General features: G+C 42.3%; 1 protein-coding gene across 1 annotated transcript in view; it reads left to right on the top strand.

Annotated features, from left to right (window-relative positions):
• Positions 1-24,742: 24,742 nt before the first annotated feature.
• Positions 24,743-25,919, top strand: part of shisa8b (shisa family member 8b) — a 40,154-nt gene continuing 38,977 nt past the window's right edge. Inside the window, exons 1-2 of the mRNA XM_079372405.1 lie at positions 24,743-24,810; positions 25,067-25,103. The gene's annotated coding sequence lies outside the window, so the exon portion shown is untranslated. The remainder of the gene's footprint in view (positions 24,811-25,066; positions 25,104-25,919) is intronic.

The raw sequence follows: 25,919 nt of genomic DNA on the forward strand, positions 1-25,919 counted from the left end.
CCTTCATTAGGAATTATTTGATTGGACCAGCAAGTTTGCTTCTGTGGAAATGAAATTTACCCTTCATGCCTGATCATCGTCTTCTTTACATTTATTTTTGCATTGAGTAGATATTATCTCACGTAGTCTATGTTATAAATCATTTTTAAACTTAAAGTGTTGTTGGTCTTATACTGAGGAGTCATTAATTTTACTGCTTGAAAGTCTGTATATAGTCAAACATGCACATCTGCTCCAGTTGTAAGAAGAAGACAGATGAAGAAACTCGTTTTTTTTACTCTTCAGTTGTGACTTCTCTGCTGAGTTTAGTCCTGGGGGGATGGAGGAGGTTGGTATTTCCAGAGCTGAGGCTTAGATTGGAGGATGGGGGGGGGGGGGTGCACTGATAGGGGAATCCTGAATGAGATGGGGAGCCAGTGTAGTGCCTGAAGGATGGTTGTGATGTGTTCATATTTACATGCTCTCAGCAGGATCCACGCAGCGCTGCTCTGGACTTGTTGGCGCTTCTGGAGGCTCTTGCAAAGGGATCCAGATGAGGAGTGCGTATTTACAGAGGCTGCTTGGGGGCCATAATGGCTCTGCTAAGCGTCACAGCATTACTCCTGTGAACACCAAAATTAATCAATTATAAGTAATCTGTCATCGTAAGGGCCCCAAGAGAGACCCTAGAATTGTCCATGCGTTTAATGGTCAGTTTAACCTTTGTGCTTCCAGTGGAATATTTGTTGTTGTATTTGATTAAATTGTCTACATCCCAACATTATCGATCTAATTTCCTGTGAATTAAATCTGTCTAAGCTGTGTCAGACAGAGGCCGTTAATAAGTGTCATTTTACTCTGTCACTTGACTCAGCTTTGGGTAGAAGAAGACCTCTATATCCTGTCGCTCATCTCTGCTGGAGGCTACATGAGCTGACACTGATCTCAAAACTGAATCACTGGCTGCATTCTGGGTAATGTAGGCGTGGATGCTTCAACATTAAGTACTAATGCCTGGATTAAAGAGGTTGGAAATCTTCTTTATGCACAACCTAACTCTCAGCGTATTACCTACTTTTAATTCTAAAAGGAACTCTAAAAAATGTGTCAGTGATGTTGAACATTAGGATGTCACAGTAAATCGAACACATTCGTCTTTAGTGCCTTTAGTTTGATCGAGCACAGTCCTGCAGCGAGTAATCCCCCGTTAGAAGACAAACACTGAACAATCAGAGGAAGCTGTTATGAAGGTCGACCTCTCCATCATCTTCTTCTGAAAAGGATTTTTCTGCAGCGGTGGACCCATCAAACTCTAACGCCCCACTTGACTCTCTCACTCCCCTCTTCAGCCTTTCAAGTCTCATAAGTCCGGCCCCTCATCATCAGCATCATCATCATCCCTCAAAGACCCTGATGAGCCCTCAGTAGCCCTCTCACACTCACTCATACATACTAAGTCCAGCACGTACAGATATTCAATGCACAGCACGCAAACATGCAATCAGCTCCGTACGCTCAAAAATTCACGTCACGCGCGCAGACACACAGGTCACAGCAAACTCCCCTGTGCCGGATCACTCCGATCTCTCTCTCTCCCTCTCTCACCCATACACAGAGCAGATTAAAGTCCCGAGGCCATGCTACTAATTAACCACAGAGAGCTCCAAAGGGCCGAAAATCTCCTCTGTAACCCACATCCCTCTGACAGGAGGCCCCCGCTCTGCAGCCAGCGCGCGCGCGCACGCGCGCACGCGGCTTTTAATCACACGCGCTTTTCTTCATCAGCGAAGGAAGCTGTGAGAATTAAACACATTTACAACTTTTCCTAAAAATGAATGAGTGTCAAATCCAGATGTGTCTGTCATGTCAGATTATTATATTTATTTATTAACAGGTTTGTTTAGAGGTCATCATTGTCTATTTTTACCTCTAGTTGTGTTTCGCTCCTTATTTGGGTTTGATATCATTTATGGTCTTTTTTTGTTGTTGTTTTTGTTTTTAGACAGAAAGGGTGATTGGGTTTAAATATTTTCTGTTGACCTTCATCGTTATCGACAAAATCATCATCATCATCATCATCATTATCTTTGGACTTTCTTTTATGTTATAAATCTAAAAACTTGTCTGGACTTTATTTTCAGATGCGAACGAGTCACAGGTGAACGAGTCACAGGTGAGTCACAGATACAAGTCACAGGGAGTCCGGCAGGTATAGAGGCCAACTCAGTTTCTGTGCATTCTTCAAGCTTAGCCACCACAATAGATGGAGTTCACATTAAAGTGATCAGACTTTAGGGAAATCAACATTTTTGCTTTCTTGCCTTGAGTGGGATAAAAAGATCAATAGAGACAGAGTGTAATTAAGTCCCACCAATACCAGAGGGGAATCCAAAGTATCCTTCTCCTGTGACATTTATTGTCTGAAGGTGCCTCTTCATCACTTTCATCTACAATCATAAAAGTTGGGACGTTGTGTAAAGTCCAGTCTTCCTGAAATCAACATGTCGAGGGGTTTAGGACTCCATGAAAGACTGCGCTGGCACACTTTAAAAATAACATCATTGTGGATTTTAATATCTTTAGTAAATCATATTAAAAGACATAGAGACTCTGATGAGCGCTCTGTATGCAGCACACTTAAACTGAAGCGAAGTGAAAAACTGTCTACTTGTTTGTTTGAATCATCATTCTTCCCTCATTGTTTGATCTTTTAGTTGTGAAGGAGATGCAAAGTAACTCACTGCTGGTCTTTCATTGGGATCATTCTCCAACATATACAGCGTCAGGCAAAGGTACACTCCGACACATAAATCGCTTGTTTGGAGACAATAGATACTCTGTACATGTTCATCTTTTTTTCCACACGTTGCAACAAACTTTTTGTACGTTTATTTAGAGATGGGACGGTGGATTGAGTCAGAAATCAGGGAGAGAGAGAGACAGAGGCACACGTCGGATTTGAACCCCGGGCCGCCTGCTTGGACGACTGCAGCTCCTGTTTGTCATGGAGTGTCCGTCTCCTTTTTCTGCATGATGTTGCAATGATGTAAGAGGAGCAGTCAGTGGATCATGCTGCGACTGTGCTGCCTTTGATAGCAGAGGATGTGAAGGCTGACATTAGCAGGGGGGGGGGGGCTGAGAGAATAGCACCTGTTTGTTTGAAAGACGAGAGAGTACACAAGAAAGAGAAAGAGCGTGAAGAGTGGGGCGTGCAAAAAACATTGCTTTGAAAATGAACAAAACCCTCAAATCCTTTGATCAGCGACTGTAGTAATCTATAAAATAGTCGCCCTCTTGAAGCCTTTCAACAAAATATATTTAAAAAATGTAACTTAACATCAGATATTTAACAGCATGGACAGACTGACAAATATAATCTTTTCCTTCACTGGTATGAACAACATACTGTGTGTGTTCAAGAAGACGTCCGAACAATAATAGACACTGAGCTTAACGTGAAAAGATTTAAAGCAACAGTTTCTGTTCAAATGAAAACCAGCTAATCTAAGTGAGTTTTACAAAAGGGCAAAGACATCTTCCTGTCACCACAAACTCTATTTCACTGTCCGCCAAAAAAACACACAGAATGACTCATCAGTCACTTCTGGTTGTTTGGTGCATTTCATCAAGCTCCGGTTGTTTGTTTTGTCTTCGCGCTCGTAAGCGTGTTTCACATCTTGTGTTTTGTTCTCGGTAAAAGTGTTTTGGTTTTGTACTTTTTTTTTTATAGATGTAAAAATCATTTTAGAAAATGTGAGTTTGTCTAAAAGTATTTCACACTTTGTAAGCCAGCGTACGATCACCATGCAATCGTGCACAAACAGCTTTCAGATTTGATGTTTGTGAGCTACATTATCGTACCGATACTTCCTCTATTCACATCTCAGTGTAACATTATATTATAATTATTGTATTATCTAGAATATTAAGCATCTGGATAACAGAATAACCCTGACATGTAAACCTGGGGGGGGGCACTATGGCTTTTTGGAGGTTGCACTCATGGTCGACCAGTTATTATGTAATTGAGGCCTTTTAACATAACCTTGGGACAGCTAAACTGTGTGAGGGAGAGTTACATAATGCACCCATGTTGGCCTGGTTTGGAGGTTTTAACGGGTGGGAGGAAAAATGTTTCTTTAATGTGGAATAAAACAGAAGTACAGTTCACGTGAGTCCAGACCTGGAGAGGATTAAGACTTGGAAAAACAAATATTGAGTTTGGCCCCTTCACATTCAGTGTCAGCTCCTCTCCAGATCAATGTATCTGCATTAGCAAACGAGAGGTGTCAGACAGTTTGACGACTGAAGTCATGAGACAAACGAGAAAAGCAGGATCTCTCTTGAGAATGATCAATTTATGACGAGAGGAGCGCCAAAGGAATTTTTTTTTTTTTTTTTTTTACAAAGGGTAACCTTTGCTCTCCCGTTGGAAAGTTCACAACATTAAATAGGTTCCATGAATCAGTTCAACAGTTCACTGTTTCTGTGTCACTGATTTTATATTGGACTGGCGTGAAACACTGATTGGTTCCATTGAGACTCACAACGTCAATTCATTGAGCGCTTCTGTCCCAACGGCCGTGAGCTCTCTGTGTGACTGAAGGGAAGCTTCAGTTCAGACCTATGCACTGGGATCTCTTACATTATTTAGTAGATTGTATAGAACAGTAGTAGGGTTTTTCTTTCTTTCAATAATACCAAGTATGGAATATCTTAAAGGGAGCTGTACTGTTTCTTTAACCCACTGGCTTTGCTGCAAATGATTAGATTTATGTGGAGTTTGATCCCTCGTCTCCTCCTCTCAAACCAGCTCGGCCAGCAGTGAAATCTTTCTTATGCTCTGACTCTGTCAAAGTACACCGAGCGTGTTGGAACAGGGTAACAAAACACCACCAAACACTTCACGTTGGTAAATAATCTGCAAGATTTATTTGTTCTTCAAGGGTGAAAATACCAAAATTCAAACGAGGTTCGCAGCCAAAGCACCAATTTACTCGTTTGTTATTGTAGAGCATAAGAAATTAATTACATTCTGAGAATAATTAGCAACAACTTTGGTCTTATTTTTAAGAAACGCAGACCAGTGTGAGCTGCTATAATCAGCATTTTTATGAAATACTTGGAGGCTGTGGCTCATTGGTAGAATCGGTAATTTGGTAATTCAATCCCTGCTTCTGAGTGTCTCTTGGGCAAGACGCTTGACTACAAAGCTCCAGAGTGGCAAAGACTGTGCTGTGTGAATGTGTATGTATAGGACTAGCACATACTAGTGCGCACTTCACAGCCTCAAGTGGACAAACGAGGAACTGCATGTTTTTGAACTTCCACGAACTTCCAAAACATTGCTTGCGTTATCTTGCATAATGATCCCTGGTTCTATTTTTATGATGCCGGCTTTCCTGTGAAATGACATAATATTATGGACATTAGAGACCATTCGCGGCCTTTTTGATGCGTCTGAGTTCGACTTCACTGTGATCAATAGTAATGTGACCTGCTAACAGAAAATGACAGCACATTTTACATCACTGCCCTGTCCCAGTTTGATTATGGCTTGTAATGAGTAATGCATCGCACCACGTCATCTCTCCATTTGTGTCCCATCTGCATTTTCACTGGTAACTGATAACAAACTAAGGCACAAAAAAAAAAAAAGGGAACCACATGGCTCACAGAGTTTTGGAAAGTTGGCCCGATTCTTTGCTTTTTAAAGTGAACATTTTTTCTACATCATCCAAATTTTAAAGACGTGTTTTTGTAGTTTTTTTTTATATTATCATTTCAAGGTAAAGTAACCCACTTCATGTATTTAAATCAGCCCCTGTGTGAATTAGCTGATGGGTCGACAGAAGCAGTGACAGTTTAACTGATTTATTCAGGAGTTTGGAGTCTCTGTTAAAATGACTGAGGTGTGCTGGGTGACACTGGATGCGCGTCCTGGGAGAGATCACGGACACTGAGTATCATTAAAATGCAGCCAATATAGTCACAATCAGCCAAAATGTCCCTGAGAGAAACGTGGGGGGATTAACTGAAGAAAAGTGAAGAAAAGCAGAAAGGAGTGAGCGGTGTAAACGAGACGAGGGGGAGGCGAAACAGATGTAGATATAAATAAAAACAAGGAGCTAGAGAAGGAGGGAGGGAGGGAGAGCGGAGCCAGAAGAAGAAGGAGAGCCAGTACAGACCCCAGAGAGGAGAGAAGAGCTGCCGCGTTCTGATGTGTTGTTCACTGTGATTAACTCCAGAGAAAGAAGCCTGCTGGAGGACTTACCAAAATAGCACCTCCCTATTAAAATCAACTACTGCGACTGCCACTCACCTGGCTGCTGCTTAGCAATGCAAATGTTCAGGACAACACGGTACATCGCAGCATCTATAGGAAGCCTGCTGCACCGTCGGGGAGAATTTGTCCTTGTCGCAGCGAGACGATGAAGGCGAAAGAGAAAGTGAAGTCGTCCTTTGGTTTAAAGTGTTTGTTTGTAGAACATTTCAATTCCCCACAAAACTGGATTCCCGATGTTTTATGCAGCTTGGAGACCAATTAGGGACTCTGAGTGAAATTTCTAAATTACTTGGGCTGATCTTACCATGCCGAAGAAAAATAATCGAAAATAGAAGGAAAACATATTTCAACTATGATTGCTGGTAATCTTGAGAAATGATGTTTTCCGCTGGTTTTAGTTATTTGTGATTGATTTTGTACCCTTTGACAACCCAACGCATTTATCCACCTGTTATCAGAGAACATTTTCCTTTTGACCTCCTTTATCATTTCAACTCTTGAACCCAGTGTCACCCTCTTGTTGACCTGCTCCTTATCGTTAGCCGCTGCTAATTAGCTAAATGTTATCTTGCTTGTCCTCTAAAACATCAATGTGTCTGCTTTCACCAAGTTAATTAAGAACATCAAAATGAAAGGGCTCTCCTAATACACTCCAGAAACACAGCTGAGATACAGCGTCACTGTGACGTCAGTGACAGTGTTGAATGCCAAGTACACCAGAAACCAGATCATCACCATCAGCGCTATCAGTCAAAAATGACTTTCAGAAATCAGATGATTCTGTTATTGCTTAAAGAAATCAGTAAATTATTTGTTTAATGGATAGACAATATGGACGTAGTGGTTTCTGTAGTAGGCCATCCTCACCAACAGTCCCAAGGAACCTAAGAGAGCTCAGGAGCTCCCAGAAAAAGGAGAGGTTAGAATATAAAGACAAGCAGTAATAAGATATGAAAGCTGGGAGAGAAAGAGGGAGAGAGAGAGATAAGAGATCCTGGTGCCAGTTCCCCCGGTAGTCTAGACCTATAGCAGCATAACTATGAGCTGGTCCTAAGCCGGCCCTAACTATAAGATTTATTTTAAGTCTATTCTTCAAAGTACCTAGTGTGTCTGCCTCCCGGACCCCGACTGGTAGACGATTCCAGAGGAGCGGTGCCTGATAACTAAAGGCTCTACCTCCCATAGTACTTTTGATCTGTACTGGGACTTGAATGGAACATCCTCCTCGAGCTGCCGACGCCAACGTACCTGTCATGGATGTTGTCTTGTTTAGTTTTGTATTTCAGAGTTTGGATGTCTTATCTTGTTTTAGTTCTTATTTTCCCTCCGGTTGTTTTTCACTGTGTGTTCATGTTCCCTGGTTTGGTCTTTAGTGTTTCAGGATTTAGTTTGTAGTTATCCTTCTTGATTCCTGCCTCTCTGTGTTTCCCGCCTGTCCTGATTACCTGATTGTCCTCACCTGTGTTGATTACCCCTGTGTGTGTTCAGTCTCCTCTTCTCTGTCTGTTCATTGTATTAGTTGTATGTGGTTCCTGTCGTCTGTCGTTTGCTCCTCTTCTATGTTCCTCGTGATTCTTTGTGGATCCCTTCGGCTCTTCTTTTGGACTTTTTGGATTCATTATTTGAGTAAGTTTACGTTTGACTTTTTTTTTTTTTTTTTTGATAAAATAAATAATTCCTCCTCCCTGTTTTTTCAACACGCAACTCCTGCTGTCATTTAAAAGAACTGAGCGGTCAATAGTCAAAGATTGAGTAAGGAAGTCAATACATTTTAATACTATGTCAAAAATTGTAAATGTGATCATCTATGAGAGGTGATTCTCTCATTATTGACCTCTACAAAAGAGTTCCTGGTGAGTGATTGTGACACTTTACATGCTGTTTGGTGTCGTAGTCGATGTTTTTATGTGTTTGGACTTCTTTCTAAATGTTGTGTATTTTTGTACTGTAACAGTAGGAACTTCTTTAAATGTATTGTGTTGTCTTCGTGCCTCAGGACAGCCGATGGAAATTATCCAGTAATCTGGTATAATAAATCTCTTCTCTGACAGTTTATTTTGCACGGTTCATGTTTTTCACGAGTTTCAGACAGAATCAGCAAATCTCTCGTCTGAAGTTTGTGAAGATTTTTAAGCTTCCTTGCGTCTTTACTTTTTCACCTCCTCATCACAATTTTCTTTGTCACAGATATCAAAGCTTTGCACTCATCTAAGCCAGTCCTTATTCTTCTGTTGTATCTTCACAGATATTCTTCTTTCCATTCTACCAGCCGCTCACGTGTGTTTGTGCTGGCATCGCAGTTAATGTTCGACCTCCTCTATAATCTTAGCCCATCACCATTTCACCCTTTTATACTCTGAAGTGATTTATCACAATATATCCTGTAAGTGTTTGTTTTATTTTCAATTTCCAAAACGACATTTTCCTGCTCTGAAGAAAAGAAGAAGCTCTGTGATTGGCTGTTGTGACGGCAGACGCTGACACACTGACCTTTACAGCTGGTCAGAAAAAATCTCCGGCTGGGTAGCAATCGATAGCTTGGCATCGTCAAAGGATCTCATGTCTCACGCAGTAAGGTGGAGTTGTTCAACTTTTTTTGTTCTCTGACATTTAGAAGAAACTCGAAATGTGTTGGAAAAAAGTGTCTAATTCAGGAGGAAAAAAAAAAGAAGAAGCGAGGATAAAGTGCGGAGTGAACCAATAAGTATATTGATGCAATGATTGCTAGTTTAACAACGATTCATGACTTCGCTATTCTAATTTGAAAAAAGGGTTGTTTAGAAGCTTAGTCAGGATATTTCCTGCACTGTATATTTTGTCCTGATTTTCTGTCCTTTGCCGTTCACTGGCCTGATCTATGGATCCAATTATCAATCTGGTCATCAATCCATTGATCTGTCTGCCCTTTCTGTAGCTCCCTCTGCCTCACACACGAACACACCACACACACACCGCAGGGTCAATAACAACACGCGTCTCTTCAGAAGCAAAACATGTTCAGATCAGAAGCTCTGCAGACGTCTTGTCACATCTGCAGGATTAAGTCCCAGTTTGTGACCTGTTTGTGGTAAGTCTCACTGCACATGCAAATAATAAGTTACACAGAGGCATTAAACTTTTCTGCCTCAAAATCTGAGAAATAATTTACAAGACTGTCTCAAGGTTGACACTCGTCTTTCTCTTGGACTAAATAAGTAAAAAGAAGCAGTCAAGATCCGCACACCAACCACTTCATGTTTCAAGGATTTATTGACAAGCTTTCAAGCCGACATGCTCGTCTTCGCTCCCTCAGACCTGAAAGTGTATTTGCTGAAAGCTCCTCGGTGTGCCGATATGTTTTGCTTTTTCCTGAGAATTGTATTTTCTCTGTTCCATCAAAGCCATGAAAAATGTCTGATGTGCAAGTTTGACAGTGTTTCGTTTCATTTGAGGCACTACCTGATCGCCACATGATTCTTAAAGGGATACTTCCCCCCTTCACATGAATCTGTTTTGACGTTGGGTCATATGTATGTCGTAGAAATGTGAAATAATTTAACAAAAGTATGGGTTAGGGTTAGTTTACCTTACTGACCGAGAAAAGGCAGAAAGTGTCTTTTTGGCTCGTGTGGATGAAAGACAACAACTCCCAGAATGCACTGCACAGCAGGCCACTCCCACTGCAGCTGCTGTGCTCTACAGATATTTACAACACGTGCTGCCGTTTCCTCAACTGATTCAAAGATTTCTTCCAGAGGGAATTGGCATCAGTGAGAGAACCAGAACCACCAGTCCGGCCCGCCCGGGCTCCTCAGACAGGCAGCAGCCTCCTCGTCGCTATGTTGCGGCTTGTAGAGACAGCCTTCAAAATCGCCTTCATCCACATCAGTTAGAAGTTAAAACTTACTTTTTTCCCCAGTTATCAGCTTTCTCCTTAAAGCCTCTTAGCATAGCTTCCTGGCAAGATGGCGGACATTATGTTTTCTGGGAGTGAGGTCCCGCCCACTGATCTGTAACAGCAGCGGAATCAATTCAGGGTTAGGTGTCTTGTCCAAGGACACATCGGACAGGTTGCTGCAGGAGCTGTGGTATCAAACCCTCGACCGTCCGGTTAAGATACAACAATTCTACCGACTGAGCCACAGCCGCCCCTTGTGCATATTAGTCGATGCTTATTTTGCGTTTTTCGTTAATATTTCATGTTTTACTTTATTCGATCCAGAGCGCAGTTCGACAAAAGTCAAATCCCTCTTGTGTGCGGCGTCCCCTGATGGTTGAAATCTGAGAACATAAAGGAGATAGAAGCAGCAGTAGTGACAGTGCTAATAACTTTTATATATTTCTGTTTAAAAAAGAGTTGAGAGTCATATAAACCTGGAATCATTTTATTGAATATCCCGAGGGAAATTCCAGTTTTAAGCAGTAAATACCCAAATAGAAACGGCACCAAGTCAAAGTCAGTGACAAATTGTATTCAAATGTGTGGTGATTTCAAGAGCTGATGTGTAGATTTATGATGATGCAGTATGTGCAGGGCCGGGCTTTGATCGTCGTGTTTGTGGCCTTAAGTTATTATTTAGGTAAATAATTTAAGTGTTAGCAAGTCTCGAGGTCATGATAGAGTCATAGGGATTATTTTGGTAACATTACAAATGTTGGATCAAAACAAAGACAACTCCATGAAAGCATATATAACTAAACGTGGTGAGAAGTGGGTTATTTTTGGTGCTGTTTCTGTCTAAAACAGATAAAGTTAGAGAAAGGAAACAGTGGAGCAGGAAGAGACAAAGACTACGGGGAAATGAGATTCATTCCAATTCTCTCTAGAAATGACGGCGGTAATGGACGAGGCAGCGTCAGAGCTGATTTGTATCTGTTGAGGAGAGTCGGGGCAGGGAGAGGCCTTTCAAATTGCTAATCAAGCCAGCCGAGAGAGCTGACAGCTATTCTCACTGGATGTCTGCACAGAGCGCATTCACTCCTGTGTCGCTGTGTGTGGAGTTGTAATGGGCCCAAATGAAGCTGGATATTTGCATCTCCTTTGATTTGGTAAAGGTCAGTGCTGACAGGAAGGTCCGGGGGGGTCTACAGAAGAACACACACACACACACACACACACACACACACACAAACACAAACACACACACACTCACACAAATGTACACACATGCTGCAGCACTTTTTTCTTTCCATTTGTTGTGTCTCAATTATCCAAACGGAGACGATTCATTTCATTACAGTCTTTGTAGTTTCAGTTTCATACAACCAACGTGTCGCTGAGTGTGTCCTGGGGTGTTTATGGGGACACACCTGCGCTGACTGTTGGCCTCTGATTCAGGCCCTCCAGGCGCTGCTGCCCTCTTTGTCTTTGGTTTCTAATTCATCCCCATTAATCATTCACCTAAGTCAGTCTAATAACACTACTGTAGTTTTTTTCTGTATCTTAGGAAGTGGAGAAGGCTCTATAGTGGCCATGTTAAAAAGCCAGACTTGCATTTCACCTCGAGTCTGTATCGTACATTTACATATTTAACATATACAAACACTTCCATTTTGTCTTTGTGTAGTGGTACAAAAAAAACCCATTAACATGGGAAATTATGCTAAAATAACAAGTAGTAAAATCTGCATTTCAAGGGAAAATAAAAAATATAAATAATTCAAGTTAATCGGTTTTCAAATAAGCCAGGTATGTCAACATGTGAGAGTGGTCATCTGAGTGTTTGTAGTCAGGATGCGGTTTGATGAACTTCATACCTCAGTGTAGCAGAGTCAGTGCACTTAGGGAAAACAATCAATGTCGCCATCGTTTCATGGATTGTTTTCAGCCGTTCTGCCTGGAATTAACCCACAACTGAGAGACATTCAAGCCTGCCCGCGATCAATACGGAGCCGGGTTATCCTCAATTTAAAGGTCATTCACGACCAATTACCATTTCATGTCTAAAATGAGCTAAATAAAACTGAGCGATGATGGTGTTATACACACGATAACGTGTAATCCTTCATTGGTGAGGAACCACTTCACTGCAGGTACATCTTTAAAAGGAATAGAAATCACAAAGTGTAATCAATATAGAAAAAATCTTTCACTTATTGTGGCTTGACTTAAATGTTTAAGCTTCGCTGTGAGTTGAGTATGAGAAGGGTCTTTGGGCGGTATCTTGTTCTACGTGGGTATTAAAGACACTTTTGAAGACTCCTCCTTTGAGGGGACCCCTCAGGATCCAACACCTACTCTTCCACCGTAGCTCGCAACTATGCAGCATCAACCTCAGAGGGTACGAAACACGTGACAGAATACAGAAACAAACATGTTTACAATGTGCTTCACTGACATGTTGGCTTTTATTACGTGACCCACATTTGGGTCCCGACCCACCAGTTGAGAACCACTGGTTTTAAAATATTAATCTAAACTATTATATTGTAAAATAATCTTTAATGCAAATTATTAATGATGTTGTAAAAAATGCCCAGAGGCTACTGTGAATAATTTATCCGACGATCTCTTTGTTAAAGCTGTGGGAAACACCTGCTTGGGACATTTTAATTCTAATCTGCATGAAAAATGCAGATTATGACGGCTCTGCTCTGGATTCTGTAACGTTCCAGATGTTGTTTAATGATGTCAGCAAGCTTCCGGTGGGCATCGACTATAACGCAGAAAACCACGTCCAAGCTTCATGCATTTCGATGTAATTTTGATGTAAGTCTCGTTAGTTTAAACAAATATCTGCATGCAAGTGCTGCAAAAAATCTGCTCTCAGATGTTTATTCTCTCAACAGTCATTTCTCAAGTGTCTGAACTTTAAGGCATCATAAGGAAAACGACTTCATTCAATCTGTCAATCTTTATCTGTATAAATCCTGTTCATAAAAAATGTAATCTTAAAACACGTTACAAAAAGCAGATGTGCTCGTGGTCCCTCCCCAACCTTTAACTGTACTATGGGCGGTAGCGCCTTCAGCTCTCAGGTCCATGTACTGTGACATCATCTACGAGTCAGCGTCCAGGAAAATCAGGTTTAATACTTTCATGTAAGGCCGGCTCAGATACAGACGAACTGTTAGTTATGCTGCTTTAGGCCTTGAGCTCCTCTCTCTCTCTCTCTCTGTCTCTCTCTCTCTCTGTGCATTTACATGTTATTACAGCATGTCACTGTCTGATGGTCTTCATGTAGCATGTAACTCACTCATCATATATCTTCCCTGGAGCTCCTGTTCGGATCCTCTGGGTTGTACGGACCCCTCCTGACTCCAGCTGCTACAGCTATAATATCAGCCTTACATCTATTCTCATCATCATATAAATAATAAGGTGAATCACAGAGCTGCTCAACTTCTATGGTTAACATCATCAGTCCTGCCTGTTTCATCATCATTACATTCATTAATGTTGATGTTAGATGGATCAGTTATCACTTAGCTGCTAGCCCCTCCCCCCCTCTCACTCCTCCCCCCCCCAGCACCCCTCCTCCCCCCCCCAGCACCCCTCTACACACCTCCCCCCCCCCTCTCACTCCCCCCAACACCTCCACCAGAACAGATACAACCTCCAGTGACAATCCATCCCCCCTCCCCCCCACCATCACCAGAGACCAGGTGAGCAAGGAGCTGAAGAGACTCCGCCCCAGGAAGGCAGCAGGCCCAGACAAGGTGTGTCCCAGGATGCTAAAGGCCTGCTCTGCTGAGCTGGGGGAGCCACTTCAGCATATCTTCAACATGAGCCTGCGGCTCGGGAAGGTTCCTGTGCTCTGGAAGACCTCGTGCCTCACCCCTGTCCCCAAGAAGAAGAACCCCAGTGAACCAGGCGACTTCAGACCAATCGCTCTGACATCCCACGTTATGAAGACCTTCGAACGGCTGCTGCTCCAACACCTCAGACCCCAGGTACAACACGCACAGGATCCCCTGCAGTTTGCATACCAGGCAAAGGTGGGCGTGGACGATGCCATCCTCTATCTTCTACACAGGGCTTACTCTCATCTGGACAAAGGGAGCAGCGTGATGAGAATCATGTTCTTTGATTTCTCAAGCGCTTTCGACACCATCCATCCCCTCCTACTGAGAGACAAGCTGACCGAGATGAGGGTGGACTCGCACCTGGTGAGGTGGATCACGGACTACCTCACAGAGAGACCACAGTACGTCAGACTGAAGGACTGCACATCTGACACTGTGGTCAGCAGCACCGGAGCACCACAGGGGACCGTGCTCTCCCCCGTCCTGTTCACCCTGTACACCTCGGACTTCCAGTATAACTCTGAGCTCTGCCACATGCAGAAATACTCGGACGACACTGCGATAGTTGCTTGTGTCAGGGATGGACAGGAGGAGGAGTACAGGAGCCTGATCGAGGACTTTGTGACGTGGTGCAGTGCCAACCATCTGCAGCTTAACACCTCCAAGACCAAGGAGATGGTGGTGGACTTCCGAAGGAAGAAACCACATCTAGAACCTGTTTCCATCGGCGGGGTCGACGTGGAGGTGGTCAGAACCTACGGGTACCTGGGGCTGCAGCTGGATGACAAGCTGGACTGGTCGCCTAACATGGACACTACCTGCAGGAAGGGACAGAGCCGTCTGTACTTCCTGAGAAGGCTGGGGTCCTTCAACATCTGCAAAAAGCTGCTGCAGATGTTCTACCAGTCTGTGGTGTCCAGCGTCCTCTTCTACGCAATGGTGTGCTGGGGAGGAAGCTGCAAGAAGAGGGACGCAGCACGCCTGGACAGACTGGTGAGGAGGGCCGGCTCTGTGGTGGGTACAGAGCTGGACTCACTGGTGACAGTGGTAGAGAGGAGGTCTCTGGACAAAATGCTCTCCATCATGGACAACACACACCACCCTCTGCACAGCACCTTCACCGGCCAGAGGAGCATGTTCAGCGAAAGACTGCTGTCACAGTCGTGCTCCACGGACAGACTCAAGAACTCTTTTGTCCCCCTGGCAACAAGGCTGTATAACACTTCACTGTCACGGCAGGGAAGAAGCGCACAGTGATCCCTGGAATCTTTTTTCACTTTTTTCTCACTCCTCATCTGCACTGCTGACCTCAGAGTCAGCCTCCAGTTGGACACTGTAATGCATATTGATAGTCACCTTACTGAGCACTGGTCACTTTAAAGATAATCACCCTAATCATGTCTGGTTTCATCCTACTGTTGTGTTATGCTACATCTGTAAGGGTTGACATGATCACCCTAATTAGGTCAAGTTTCACTCTATTGTCTCCAACACTTAATGCTAATCTGCCCATCAATAGTTGGGTACTTAACGATAATTACCCTAAGCACTCCTGGTTTCACCATATTGTCTAGGTCACTTAATGCAAATCACTGCTCCTTTAAGTGGGTGAGCCAATTTACATTCCTGCATTGACTGTTTAACGACTGTACTCACACCTCTGGCATAAGCTCAAACACCTCTGTACATGCACATGTAACTAGTTTCTAAAGGTCAGCACTTTGTTTCTAAGGCTCTTTAACTGTTTACAGGTCTCTTTTAACCAACACATATTTTTCTCTCCTCACAGGTTATGTACATTATGCCATATTAGTTTTAAGTCTAACTGCTAATGCTAACTGCACAGGTTTAACATATAATTATGTTTATTCTTAGTCACATAGGGGCTGCTAAATCTGTTTGGGGGATTTGTATACAGAGGGGAGGGGGGACAGCGGGTGTGTATTGTAACTAATGTCTTGTGTCCTGCCTGTCTGTATACTGCTACTGAATGCCTTGAATTTCCCTCGGGATCAATAAAGTATCTATCTATCTATCTATCTATCTGCTACTGCTCACAATACATTTCACTATCAGTGACATTTTAGATATTCTCTCCCTCTCTCTCTCTCTCTCTCTCCCTCTCTCTCCCTCTCTCTCTCTCTCTCTCTCTCTCTCTCTCTCTCTCTCTCTCTCTCCACTTTCCAAGACCAACACAGTTTCAGCAGACGGGCTTTTCAACATGAGTCTGGTTCTGCTCGAGGTTTCTTCCTCTTCAAGAAGGTTTTTTTTTTCATGTCACTGTAATTTCATTGAAAGTTGCTTAAATCTCATCATAGATCCGTATTAGATCTTTGTAGATAAGATAAGAAAGAGTACGCTCTTTTACGAAGAGTCCTGAGATAACACATGTTATGAATTGGAGCTATTCATGAAGATTGATTGACTGTGAAAAACCAAAAAAAAACCGGGCAGACACCTGGAGCAGAACCAGACTCAACAGTGGGACAGAGGGAGAGGCTACACTGAAAACACTTCCAGACGCTCTATCTTCACCAGATGATCGCCGAAGTGTTCCAAGATTGTGTTTTATCTTTTGCTGTTTTACGGATGTTGAGAGAATATTCTGTAAAACACTTAAAGGATGGTCATGTTTGCTGACTGTGCTGGTTGGTGATGTTCAATTAAAAGAAAAAAAAACACATAGAGCTAACCTTAACTGATGCTAAGGGGACTTTCTGTATGTGTTGAAGTCTTTAAGCCAGGGGTGCCGAATCCTGGTCCTCGAGGACCACTATCCTGCATGTTTTAGATGTCTCCCTCTTCCAACACACCTGATTCAAATGATCAGGATCGTTATCAGGCTTCTGCAGAGCTTGATGATGAGACAATCATTTGAATCAGGTGTGTTGGAAGAGGGCGACATCTACAACATGCAGGATAGTGGCCCTCGAGGACCAGGATTGGGCACCCCTGCTTTAGGCAAACCATCTGCTGTGGATGTGACTGATAACACAAAATATACAAGCATGTAAAACTAGTGAGAACGTGACGCTCTGTCAACCTTCTTATCAGACGCCGTGTTAAAGCTTTACTGATGCAGCTCCATTTTCCTCCTGGAGTGCAATAACCAGAACATGCAGCAACGTGTCACCTCATGTTGCTTTATGAAAGCTGCAGCGGGCGTATGACCTCATGTGTACCGTGACGTATGAATGCATGACGGGGCAGTAAGGCAGAGGGAACGATTTTAAATATTCTCCAGGCTTACCTAATGCAGGCTGGGGAAAATATTTCCCAACGTCACATCCTATATCCACAAAACAAAACCCGCCACCCCAAGGAGAGCTGTGAAGTCAGCAACATTTACTCTGGTCAAAACAGGCGGTGCACTAAACATCTCTGACTCAAAACATTGTGTCAGTCTGCCAGAGTCTCCTCTGTGTTGTTGGTTGGATGTGCTGTCAAGCGGCTTCAGTCCTGCAGCATCGGAATCATCCGACTCGCATATTAGCCGTGTGCTGTAAACTCACGACGTGAACACACAAACACACACTCATCCTGCACCCTAATGCGTGAACACAGAGGCTGAGTGAGTGTGTAGATATGAAATTAAAGGATTGACAGCTGACACCTCCAAACAAAGCTCTCACTGTGCATCAATGCAGGAAGATAAGAGAATCAAGCTCGCTCACTCTCTTGCTGTATCTCTCTGTTTCTCTCTCACACACATGTAAACCACACGAGACACTAAACATTACTGCAGTGTTTATTTCACATTGAGATTATTAAGGATGTAAGTTTGCATAGATACTGCCACTTATAAAAAACTAAAACATTTTTCTCTGTGTGTTCAGACTTATGCAGACCACAAATAAAAGACTGGATGGATTTATTTCAAATGTTGTGGGTCGATAGACACTCAGGTTACTTAAATCAGTGTTCAAAAACACTGTCAAAGTGGATTTTTTACAATGTGTCCCCTTTAAACACACACGCACGCACACACACACACACACACACACACACACACACACACACACACACACACACACACACACACACACACACACACACACACACACACACACACAATTTCTGAGCCCTGCTTCACATGCGTCACATGGTCATTTTTAATTACCTTTTTCAGCTCCCTGGAGTAAAAACTGTACATGAGAATGTGATCCAACGAGACCTGAACTAATATGAGCTCACATACTCTCTCTCTCTCACTCACACACACACACACACACACACACGCACACACACAGAGTCGTACACACCGTACGCACTCATGACCAGTAAAATACAGATAAAGCATTGCCTGAATAACACACATAATTGGTATTCATTAAAAGGCTGTAGCATGAGCACATGCTAATCAAAAAGAGTCTCTTAGAAAACCAACGAGTATTTACAGAGCAGCGGAATAAACCCAAACACAACTACTGATGAACATCAGCAGATATCTGTGTCATAGAGGCCACTTCACCTGAGTGTTAAACACATGATATATAACATCAGTGTCTGAGCTGGAGGGAACAGACCATAATAACACAGAGACATCAGACACTCTTTTTAAATATAATATTACTTTACTTATTACTGCCTGTCCACAGTCATTCATTATACCACTCGTTCTTTAGCTGCCTGCCATTAAAACCCAGTCTTGGTTGTTTTGTAGGATTAGCAGGGCCACAGCTTTCCTCCGCGGCCACAGACGACTCGTCGGTGGGATTTATTTCCATGAGCTGTTGTTGTGCTGTCGTTGTAAAGAAGGTTTGAGGTTGTGTTTTTTTCCAAGTACCAGGACAAAATTTACATCTGAAAATGATGTCCTTGTCATCTTTCCTTTTCGACAACAAAACTAAAGTTATGATAAAAAACAACTTCAGTGACCAGAGAAAACTACCTGCGTCAGCGCCCAAAAAAGAAGCTAGCTGCCTTCCTGCTTGGCGAACGTGTTGCTACGAAATGAATCTGGGACTTGTTGCATTTTAAATCAGAAGTGGGTTAATAATAACAACAGTAAGGCTGTGACAAGTTATTGTTTGTGTGGGTAACTGTAGTATTATTACTGGAATGTAATAACATATAGGCATTATATACTCGTTACTAATAAGAAATGTTATTACTTTAACGCGTTAATGCATTACTGCCCAACACTTTACATACATTATCATGACTGACATTGTAGCTCTCTCTTTGTTGTTGTTTATTTGTTTGTCTCCTTCTGAACCTGCACAGATTCAGCAGACGACTGTTCAACATAAATCTGCAGCTGCTGCAGGTTTCCGTCTCTTAAAAGCCATTTTTAAATTTTACTGTAACTTTTCAAGTTTCTTTTTGCTGACGATGGATTAATGTTGGGTGTTTATAAATATAATGTGACAAAGAATATATAAACATTTGTTAGGCATTGGTGCTGTAAAAATAAAATATTTATTAATTGATTTATGAATTAATAAAGTTCTTATTATTCCACAAAGCTCCTTGGAAATGTGATCTTAAAAAAGTGCTTCCATTATTCGCTGCATGGCGTTTCTCCTCTGTGGTCGTCTCTGTTCTTCCTCCATTCAATAAGCTGTAAAAACATTGAAGTGAATCTCCCAGGACACTCACACAAGCCCTCAGTATATATTCTGAATACATTAGCACACACATGCACACACACAAGGTTCTTGTCATGATCCTGTTGCATGACATAGCGCTCTATATGCAAAGGTCGATGGGCTGCTGTGTGTGATCTATTAGCTTCCTGTTTGAAGTGTGAGCTCCTCATGTTTGTCCTGAAGGACCTGACCTTATAATTACCTGAGTTGAAGCCCTGCATGCTGTCAGAGCAGCTGAGAGATTCATCTGAATAAACCTGTGTGAGCGTGTGTGTACCTTATGCTACATGATCGTAACACTTTGACGTACGTCTGAAGTGGAAGGCGCTGATTTCAGTTCCTGATGAATTGATATCGGTTAACTGTGTTAAAGGAAGGAGACCCCGTGTCTGCACCTGTAGCTTTTCAGGCTGCAGGCCTAACTTTTGAGCAGCAGAAGGAATTGTTAGCTTTGCAGTTTGAGCAGGAGAAGCTACGCAGACGGATCGAGCTGGAGCAATTACTGCCGTGGCGAATGTCATTGGAAGGACCAGTGTCCACTGTTGAAGCCCAATTTGAATTTTCATGCTCCGGCTTGCTTTGTTGTACTGTTCCAGAGGAGTCAGGTGCTTTGACCTCTGAGTGCAGTACCTGTTTGTGTGGACCCAGAGAAGGATTCTGGTTTTGAACCATTCATTGCTGATGCTGTTGTATCGTTAATTGGTAGTGACACAACTATCAAGCTTCTTCTTGTTTTGGATTCAGCGTTGCCTTTTTCACCAGGGACAGAAACTGTGACGGGGATGGAGAAGGGTTTGAATACTGTACCACGTCATTTCCTGAAGTTGGACTGCGAGTTGGTGCAGGGTGTTGTTCCTGTTGGCGTGCGACCTGAGTTGAAGGAATTGCCATGTTTTTAAGACATGATCTTGCTTGGTTGTCTTGTGGGGGCTGATTGTAAATTAAAATCCCTGACAATAAAAATCCTTCCGTTTTAAAATCATCTCTGGTCTTCACATTATGTTCAAACAGACACCCTGAAACTCTGCCATGTTTCAGCTCTGCATGTCGGGAAACACAACCAACACTTGGACAATAAAAGATAAACTTGCAACAGGAACATCAACTGCATCAGCCGGCACAGAGACACACACAAATGTGTCTTCAGTCGGGTTTTTCCTGAGTTAGGATGAGAACAAACCCCTCCAGAGACGTCTTTGTACCTGCAGCCGTAAAACTACAAAGTGAGTTGTCTTTAAAATATCATGACTATATTTAATCAGTGATATTTGTTTTAATGGTGTTTTTAAAGTACTTTTGTCTGGACGTCTTTCAAACTCTGAATACGTATAAGTGTAACGTGTTTTTATCGTAGGAATGCCGAATCTCCCGTCCGCTCCACAAATTCTCCTGAGAGAAAGCTGAAACGTTGAACCTTAAATCTCTTAAATCGATGTTGACGTGAATGTTAGAACACAACTTGATCCAGTAATTTACTGTGAAACATACACACATACATGATGGGCCAACCAAACAACAGTTTTTACATTGGGTCAGGCCACTTACGCTCTTTTTACGCTGTTTAACAAAAGAAACTATGAAGTTACAGAATGTGTATTTAGACATTTACTAAGAGACTGGATTGCTCCAGAGTTACTTACATAACAGTTCAAGAAACTCCTTTCATTAATATAACAATTTCCTGAACGTGTAAAGAGTGAACGTTTTTGTAAATTGTCTCAAGATTGTGTCATGAATCGGTTCTTTACAAATAAAGATCGATTGATTGATTCTGCATGACAAAATGTCTTGACTTTTTCTAAAGGTACTCTGCAGTTTATCTGCTGATTGTAGAAGTTTAAAGGTCGTTTCTCCATCCCAACACCTCCCCTTTTTTTATTTCCCAGAATTCCCAGAGAACAGCAGCATCAAAGACTCGCCTGGATCAACTCATTAACGGGCTTCCCTCTGATCACAGCCCCGCAGCTCCTCGGCTTCAAGTCGAGTACTCACTCTCTAGTACATGCACACACGCACACGCACGCGCACGCACACACACACGCACACACACACACACGCACACACACACACACAGATACAACACAGCTTTTGGAACTGCAAATTTTGAATCGTCAAGTTTTAGCCGAAGTCAGTCACCTCTTCAAATAGAAGCGAGGTTTCGTCTGTTTGATGTCTGCTCATCTCTCACACTAACGTAAAAGAGTCTGGATATAAATGATGACTTTTTTTTTTTCCTGCTCCGAACTCCTGGAGATGAAATACACTTTAAAAAACACCACAGAATGAGTCAGTTTCTGGAAATATTAAAAAATAAAAAAAAAATAAAAAAAACAACAACCTCAAAAGACATCTAAAAGTGAATTGTTTTCTTCGGCTGACGTCTCACTCTCATATCAATATGCAATTTAAAATCTTTTAAATGTAATAGATAAAAGTTTCATTGCTGACCTTTGAAAGTCACGTTATTTACACATACAAAAAAAGTTGTTTAAGATTATCATTGGCAGTGAAGCTTCCTGTCAACATAAAGAAGAAATGATCAAATGTTGAATGAGGAAAACCAGTGGATGTGAATTAATGAAGAACACAAATAAGCCGACCTCAGATCAGTATCTTCCCTGAACTATCTCGTCCTGTTTAACTTCGTTTGTTTGTTTACACCTAATTGTTCTGTCTCTATTGTCTGTTGGTTGGTAAAACACCCCTAAAGCTTTTGGTACACTGGAAATGTGAGTACATTACATGACGATTAAACGTAAAGGAGCAATATGTGTTTCTGATATGTAATGTTTCTAATGAGCACTGCTCCCTCCTCCCTCGAGTGGAGGTACACGCAGGTTTGTTGCAGACACTGTAGCTTCAGTGTTTAGCCAGCTCTGCATGTGGTGGACACTGTAGCTTCAGTGTTTAGCCAGCTCTGCATGTGGTGGACACTGTAGCTTCAGTGTTTAGCCAGCTCTGCATGTGGTGGACACTGTAGCTTCAGTGTTTAGCCAGCTCTGCATGTGGTGGACACTGTAGCTTCAGTGTTTAGCCAGCTCTGCATGGGTCTGTAAAGCTTTCTGTGTTCTAACCTCTCTCCATGTTTCAAAAGCATCTCCAACATTGATCCTAGTTTGAGCAGCTTTCTGCTGCTGGAGCTTATTAGAAACATGCAGAGGCTTTTTAGCTCGGGTACAATCACTTCTATCTGAACCAGTTCTCTTGCAGCAACATCTGCTGGTTTGCCGTTTGCCTAGCGAACAGATTGGTGTTAAAACTGTCTTTAAACCGCCCAATGGTTAAACCACCTGAGGCGTAGTGTCGCGGTACATGGCGATCATTGTACCTGCTGGAGGTGTTGCGATACAGCACATCCTGTGTTTATCTGACAACTCTTAAAACAAGGACCACAAACAGCAAAACACAGAACCAGCAGCTGATGTGTACATGTGTTTCAGGATTAAGATTTTCCCATTAATACTTGTCAGCGGAGGCACAAAAAGCCAAAGTATGAATATTCATAGACGCAGTGAAGTCTTCAAATGAAATATTCAACATGTTCGGGATATTCAAAGTGTCTCCTAATGAAGGAGGCAACATTGCTTTGGTAAATCAGAGACCTGCAGGCATTTAAAGAATCTAGTTCAGGATGAAAATTAATTCATTGGGATTATGTAGAATTTATGGATAGACAACAGCTCCTCTTTCACCCTCAACATCCCAACAAACACACATCAGCATTTTCATTTTCTATTAAGTGTACAAAAACACTCTGTGGTTTCTCATTTAGACAACATGACCTCCATTTCCTGCAGGTGCTAAGCTGGTGAAAACAGAAAGTGACATTTTCATTGGAGGCAACTTATCATTTTAGCACTGAGTATTAAAGGTGACATCGCAATGAGCGCGTAAACTGTGGAAGAATCCAGAGCTATTGTGCTCAACACAATGTACAACTGTGTGTGTAATATGAAAATGAATCTGAGCATCTGCTCACTCATCCATTTTGGGGAAACTTAATTTATATATGAAGCTGTTTTGGTGACAGCGAGTTCTTAAAGACACAAGAAATGTCTCTCAGAGAGGGAGGTGTTGTTCTCAAATATCTATTAACACTATTATCTATTAACGGAGGAATTACTCTACGTGCATTTCCTCCGTACAACTCTAAAGGCTATCCCAGTAAAATATAAAAACGTGTACACCTTTAAATGTGTTATAGACATAAGTGATGCACTGCAACCAGGACTTCACCAGACACATTTGTAGAAGCAGGAAAGTTTGGGGTCATTTAAAAGACATTTATTTAGGCCCATGTTGGCACAAAGTGTCGGGGCAGAGTCACAAAGTCTTCCCAGAACTGATGTAAATTAAAATAAAATAAAAAAAACTCTTTCAGCCACCAGCACTCCCAGAGAGGCAGTCCTAAGGTTCCCCAATGGTGCTTTAACAATGTGCGATTGTCTAATTGATTCAACAAGATACAGAATACAGCTGTTCTTATGCATAAACACAACCACTGCAAAGGTAATGAAAGGTTAGGGAAAAAATGTTGGCAAGGTTTTCTTTTTCTTTTTTTCTTCTTTTTTTGCAGCATCTTGTTGTGGTTGCCTGTTGGTTTAGAACAGTGGTGTCCAAACTTTTTTTCTTGCGGGCCAAAATTGTCGCGTTAGAATCACTCACGGGCCACAGGGTTTTTTTGTTCGTTTTTTTTAAATATTCGAAGGAACTTTTTGTATTTTGACCTCTTCAAAAAATAATGTAAATACACAATAACTAATTGCAGTGGGAAACTGTTGTGTTCTAATTTTTTGGAAAGAATAGTCAGGCTTTTATAGGTCTCCCTCGCTAACATGAAAAAGAAAAAAAGAACGAAATATGCCATCTGATGAGGCCTGGGGCCAAAATCTTCTGATTCTTCGATTTGAAGTCAAGGGCCACAAAAAATCCACTCAAGGGCCACAAATGGCCCCCGGGCCGCACTTTGGACACCCCTGGTCTAGAAGTCTCGTGCACATGCTGCTCCAATCGATACTCGCTCTTCTGTCTTAGTTAACCGTCATCTGTCTGCTGATGCTGTTTGTTCATTTTCAATTTCACGTCTGACAGGAGTCAGCCTGATTAAGGTCATGTTTTCAGATTGATGTTTCCTTATGCTTTACATACACTTGTCTCTGTGTTGCAGATCCTCCTCTGTCTCCACCTTGTGTTACAAGCTCCGCCCCTGATTAACTGCACCTGTGTCTCGTTGCTCCCTGATTGTCTGTGTTACTTAGACCCCGTGTTTCCTCCCTCCTGTTGCCAGTCCCAGCGTTCCTTGTTCTTCATCTTGTGTATGACTCCTGCCTGCTTCCTGTTACTGACCTTCGTCTGCTCCTTAGGTTCTGTTAGCCTATCTGACTCCCTGTGTACCGAACCTGTTTACAATGAAGGACCGATTATTGAACTCTCCAACCAGGTCTGCATTTGTTTCCCCTCGTGTCAACGTCATAAGTAGTCTTAGCAGCACAAACGTTTGAATAGAGGAATCCTGCAAATATGTAAGATAACTTGTGCTGTCTGTCAACTATTTCTCCCTACTTTCAGATCATCTGTACTTTCTCTGTCTTGTACCTGCCGTAACTCTTCTTCCTGTATCTTCAAATCTTCCAAACTCTGATTCTTCATCTAAACCCATTTCACTGTTTGTCTATGTGAGTGCGTCTATTTTCTCATCTTTGGTCTTCAGCCAATCGTTTCTCCTCCACTGTTCCACCTCTCCCTCCCCCACTTCCTCCCTTTCTTTCCTCCTTTTCTTGCTTTTCTTGTCGGCCTCCTCCCCACTGCCCTACATTCACTCTCATCTTTACATTCTCTGTATTTTCGCTCCCTCTCTCGCTGATATCCACGCATACAAAAAAAAAAGGAGGAAAAAAATCAGAGGAAAGTGGAGGAAGCCTGGAGTTTTTACTGCCGAATGACAAGACATAAAGGAGGGGATTTTGGGAGAGGAGATTAGCGGAAAGCAAAACAAAAAGCCCCTTGTCAATCTGGCTTATAATTCCATTAAAAATGTACATGTGGTAGTTCACTTTGAGGAAAGCGATTATAATTGGCTTCAGCAGAAATCTGGTTGAGAGACAAAATTCAGGTTGTGCAGAAATTGGCAGATTTTATACATTAATATTTTCTTTTAAAATATTGTTTTCTACATGCACATTAGCGCGCGCGTGTGTGTGTGTGTGTGTGTGTGTGTGTGTATCCGCAAGCTGCAGGCAGTCTACTTGTTTTGGCACCGCCTGTCAGGTTACAATTTAAACAAAAGAAGTGGCAAAGCTGGAGTTGGACCCCACTGACTTTTGAATCTTCTCGATGCA

This window comes from Symphodus melops, assembly GCF_947650265.1.
Source record: "Symphodus melops genome assembly, chromosome: 21".
Taxonomy (NCBI): Eukaryota; Metazoa; Chordata; class Actinopteri; order Labriformes; family Labridae; genus Symphodus; species Symphodus melops.